The following is a 6031-nucleotide window of genomic DNA, read 5'->3' as shown; positions in this document are numbered from 1 at the left end:
ACCAGGCACCCAGGACCAGGTACAGGAGACCAGGCACCCAGGACCAGGTACAGGAGAGCACCCAGGAGCAGGTACAGGAGAGCATCCTGAAATAAGGCACCCAGGAGCAGGTACAGGAGACCAGGCACCCAGGAGCAGGTACAGGAGACCAGGTACAGGAGACCAGGTACAGGAGACCAGGTACAGGAGACCAGGCACCCAGGACCAGGTACAGGAGAGCAGGTACAGGAGACCAGGCACCCAGGACCAGGTACAGGAGACCAGGTACAGGAGACCAGGTACAGGAGACCAGGCACAGGAGACCAGGTACAGGAGACCAGGTACAGGAGAGCAGGTACAGGAGAGCAGGTACAGGAGACCAGGTACAGGAGAGCAGGTACAGGAGAGCAGGTACAGGAGACCAGGTACAGGAGACCAGGTACAGGAGACCAGGTACAGGAGAGCAGGTACAGGAGAGCAGGTACAGGAGAGCAGGTACAGGAGAGCAGGTACAGGAGACCAGGTACAGGAGACCAGGCACAGGAGACCAGGTACAGGAGAGACCCGCTGCCTCATGTTTGCTGTAACTCACAGCCGCTCACGATACATAAACAGGAAGCGAGAGCGAGAAAACAGAAAAAAAATAACGAAGTGAAAGAGCAGGAAACTGTTGCAGAGGTGGAAGAACAGTGAGAGCCCCTCTCTCTGCAGGCTGGAAGCATCTGATGCAATCTGCAGCGCTGCTGTTGCTCATGCAGACATAAGACCGTCCTGGACTGGAGAGCATTGTTGTTGCAATTGTCTTTGTTCCTTATCTATATTGACAACGTTCTAAAACAGCTGGCAAAGCCATCTCCCTACCTATCGATCCACAAAGCTAGGCTACTCCATTCACAGAATGAAATAAACACAAAAGTGAAAATCTAATTTAAGAACCTTTCGATGAACGTGCGATTCGTTATCTGTGATTCATGTCATCCAACGAGCGGGCTCTTACTCAGGGACGAAATGTGTCAGTCAAACTGCACATCACAACGCCTACGCATCAAGCAACACACACTTCCTCTTTGAATGTTGACATCGCCGATAGGAACAAAGTGACCTGTGCTGAGAACACACACCAAAACCCACAGGGTCACACCACCACCATGTCATAACTGTCCTTATCTGACCAGGGAGGGGTTGAGGTTAACGCTAATGAGGGACACCAACGTGGTGTTATGTAAGGATATCCTCCTTCAGACCTCCGACTTACTCACTGTGTCTTTAGATCTCAGACTCAGCACTGTTTATGCAGTGTTTATGTAGTGTTTATGCAGTGTTTATGCAGTCTTTATGTAGTGGTTATGCAGTGTTTATGTAGTGTTTATGTAGTGGTTATGCAGTGTTTATGTAGTGGTTATGCAGTGTTTATGTAGTGTTTATGTAGTGGTTATGCAGTGTTTATGTAGTGTTTATGTAGTGGTTATGCAGTGTTTATGTAGTGTTTATGTAGTGGTTATGCAGTGTTTATGTAGTGGTTATGCAGTGTTTATGTAGTGTTTATGCAGTGTTTATGTAGTGTTTATATAGTGTTTATATAGTGTTTATGTAGTGTTTATATAGTGTTTATATAGTGTTTATGTAGTGTTTATGCAGTGTTTATGTAGCGTCTCTGTTCACAGATAAACCCCCCCCACCCCCCACCCCCCACCCCCCTGGAAAGAGGAAACATCCACCTGTGGTGGTGAAGTTCAGCTCAGAGGTTACGTCCTACTACATAATTCCATATGTGTTCCTTCATAGTTTTGATGTCTTCAATATTAATCTACAATGTAGAAAATAATAAAAAATTAAGAAAAACCATTGAATGAGAAGGTGTGTCCAAACTTTTGACTGGTACTGTATATATATATTAAGAATGGTGTCCTGTGCCAATGAAGTGTACTTAAATAGAACATTTGAACATTTGAACAACATCTCTATGACTCAATTTTTCCCAGTAAATGAAAATAGATTTAATTCTGTAATTCTTATATATGTTCACATTAAGAAATTCAACCTCTAAACACACTTTCTTTTCTTTTTTGGCTACCATTCCAAATGACAAGGAGGCAGACCATAATATGCCAGGGTTCAAGTCGAGGAGAGGAGACGTCCGGTATCCCAGGGCAACCAGGCCTCACTCTGAGCATTCAATGCATGGGGGGGGTCGTGTCCTCCCCTGGTGGGGGCCCCTGCATTCCATAGCCATGGCAACGATAAGGACAGCCTCTAAGTTGTAGGCCTGGAGAGGCCTGCTGCAGTTCCTGCTAGTTTGGTTCTATGGTTTGGTCCCTATTATTGGTGGGAGATGCAAAGTGGGATGCTTGGGAAGACCCCACCGACTCTGACGTTGAGATTTAAAACGGTTACAGTAAGGGTCATGGTTAGGGTTAGGGTAAGGGTAGGGGTTAAGGTTAGGGTCCCATTTTGCATCAACCTATTTCTATTGGTCAGAAGGAACGGATGGGAGTGTCTATGGTTTGGACAGTCTAAGGTCTTCCTGGTTTATTTAGACTATATTCTGCATACAGTTTGCCACATACATCCTCTTAAAGGGGCAGTTGAATGGTATTACTGAATCAGAATCATTTCTCTCATTAAAGGGATAGTTTGGGCATTACATTACAAACATGGCAATTTAGGGTCCATTGACTTCAATAGTTTTTTTCGTAAAATATTTCAACAGTTAGGGGTTGGTGACAGTGCCCAGATAAACAGAAAGATTAAAGTTTGACTCTTGGGACATAATTGATTATTGAGTGCTGTCAGGACAGTTTCACAGTGAATGTCAATTTGTGAAATAGTCTTATGGTTTGGATTGGAAGGCCTGCCGAGGACAAATGTCTACACGTCAATTAAGTCAGTGTTAGTTCACTATTCCACCAGCAGGTGGCAGCACAGGCTCAGGAATAAGCATACAGTGCAGAAGTGAAGGAGAGGTATTGGGCACGATTTAGAACTACAAAAAAAAGTCTTTTATCATAACCAATTGTGACCACATGCCCTTGTTTCAGTCCCATTCATCTACAGCAATGCATCAAGTTTGCTTCTGAAAATAACATTTTCTCTAAATCCGACAATAAATATGTTTTTTTCTTTGTTTTTTTCTAGTTTATCTTCGTGTGATCTGAGAAATACAGTCTGGTGTGTTTCATGGCCGTCTTCTTGCCGAAAGGTTAAAGTGCTGACCAGTGAACCTCCAGGCAACAACACACCTGTCACCTGTCAATCACTCCCGCTCTCAGACAGCAGAGCAGAGCAGAGCTGACAGGGCAGGATGGAATAGGCCTGGAGCTGCAATTAGCATCGGGCCAGGCCAGGGGAGGCTGGCGGAGGTAGAAATCGGAGGACGGGCTCATTGTAATGCGTGGAATCAAACGGAATAAGGAACGGAATTCCTCATTCTATTCCACGCATTACAATGAGTCCGTCCTCCTATTTCTACCTCCACCAGCCTCCCCTGGGCCATGCAACCACATCAATCTCTCAGAGCAGAAGACAGAGAGAGAGGTTTAAAAGGTCCAGCCCCTTTCTAATTCTACTCTAAGTGCCGGGCTTCAGGTTATTACGTGAGGAGACCTACTGTAGTTCCCTGCTGGCACAGTAGAGAAAGCACAGGACAGGCCAAGGCTGACAGCTCTGTTGGAAAACATGTTTTGCTATTCTCTAAACCACAAACATGTCCCCGTAGTGAACTCCGCAAAGGTATTCAGCAACCATGTTTCTTTATCAGTTAACTTGTGCATGTTCCGTGCATGAGGTGAAGGGCCGGAAGCATTAGAGGGACATTTTAGGACTTAAAACTATTTTAAGAATAGGGACCTGACTAATTCCAGCAACAAATGCCCCAATCCATTTAGCGGTGTCCCAACAGCGTTTCCATTGCAGGTAGAGGGTGTACAGTACAGGTCAGGCTAAAGGTCAATAACATTTAGGGATTTGCGACAGCGACCTGAGTGGAAGGGCGAGGTGGGCCTGCCAGACAGGTGAATACGTAACCACACGTAGAGCATCCACGGAGGACACACTAATATGATTGCATTTGCAGGTGTCAGTCAGAGATGTGTTGAAGACAGCTCTCTCCTGTCAGGTCGGGATCGCTGTGGGCCATCGGTACAGATAACAATGTTACAGTATTTGCTTGCTAGAGAGTCATGGACTGTTTGATGAGCCTGGCCCTTATCCCCTATGTCCACTGATTGATACAGGGAGAGTGTGTGTGTGTGTGTGTGTGTGTGTGTGTGTGTGTGTGTGCAGTTAGCTACACTTGATCTTATCACAGGACCCCCCAGCCCCGCTGCAGTCATTAAACATGTCAAGCTGTCAGTGATATGTGTGATGACATTAAAGGCCAGGCCTGTTCAGACACGCGAAGGCTTCCCACCTCCAGCCAGGAGTTACTGAACAACAACATGCAGAGCTGCTGATAGACGAAAACAACAAGAAAACAACACATGCACATATTTAGTCTTGTATACATTTCTGGGGCTGGTTTCCTGGGCCTACATTATACACTCACCAAGCACTTGATTAGAAACACTATACAAATACTGGGTAGGGCCTCCTTTTGCTCTCAAAACAGCCTCAATTCTTCGTGGCATTGATTCCACAAGATGTTGGAAACATTCCTTTCAGATTCTGGTCCATGATGACATGATTGCATCACGCAATTCCTGCAGATTTTTCAGGTGCACTTTCAAGCTGTGAATCTCCCATTCTACCACATCCCAAAGGTGTTCTATTGGATTCAGATCCGGTGACTGGGAAGGCCACTGAAGAACACTGAACTCATTGTCAAGTTCACAAAACCAGTTTGAGACGAGTTTTGCTTTGTTCACAGGGTGCATCATGCTGGAAGTAGCTATTAGAAGATGGGTAAATTGTGCCCATGAAGGGATGCACATAGTCAGCAACAATACTCAAATAGGCTGTGGCATTCTAGCGATGATTGATTGGTATTATTGGGCCCAAAGTGTGCCAAGAAAACATTCCCCACACTATTACACCACCTCCACCATGAGAAGGTGTACAGGTGTTCCTAATAAAGTGTTCATGAGTGTATCTAATCCTTGACTAAAAAAGTATCTTCAATTGAGGGTCTCCATTGAAAGTGCGATTAATCTAAGACTAGGCTTAATCTGGTGTCTGGGAGGCTAAGGTAGAAACATCAACCGCAATAGAGAATCATGAGAGAAACCAGAGCTGCCTTTTCTGCCAGCCAGTCTCTCATACAGTATGTAAGAGGTTAAGCATCATTCTTCGATCTATAGACGACTCTGATGTTCAACAACCCGTCGACCGCTCCGTCTGTGGTTTCTTTGTTGTGAAGACGGACACGGCGTGTTAGAGAATAGTTTACTGGAAACCACTTAGCTCTGTAAGGCAGCATGTCAACAAAAAGACGTCATGAAGTATTGATTTCAACGCGTTAACCTCAACCTCACAGCACCACGCAGCTAAGACAACAACCGATTACATGAAGCCTGTAGTATAGTACTGTAGTATAGTACTGTAGTATAGTACTGCATCTGTGTCTAGTGTCTGTGTACAGCAGGGGAGGCTGGTGGGGGTAGAAATCGGAGGACGGGCTCATTGTAATGCATGTAATGGAATGAGGAACGGTATCAAACACACGTATCTGATACCATTCCCTATTCCGTGCCATACATTACAATGAGCCCGTCCTCCGGTTTCTACCTCCGCCAGCCTCCTCTGCTGTGCATAGTATTTTACAGTTTATGGGCCTAATTATGGTTAGGTGATTCATCACACAGCGATTCCCTGATAACAACCTATGACCGTTTTATGCCTATAAAAGAGTAAACAAAATACGTATTGCTCATAAAATAAAATAAAAACAAGATCGCTAATGCTCATGCATATAAAAACAGCTGTTGCTCATAAAATGACTCTTTGTGTGATATTCCCAATCCTCACTCTCTGGAGTAGAATTTATAGCAGGGGAGGCTGGCGGAGGTAGAAACCGGAGGACGGGCTCATTGTAATGTATGGCACGGAATAGGGAATG

This window comes from Argentina silus (assembly GCF_951799395.1).
Source record: "Argentina silus genome assembly, chromosome: 13".
Lineage (NCBI taxonomy): Eukaryota > Metazoa > Chordata > Actinopteri > Argentiniformes > Argentinidae > Argentina > Argentina silus.
The sequence above is the reverse complement of the archived record's forward strand: the minus strand, read 5'-3'. Positions refer to the sequence as shown.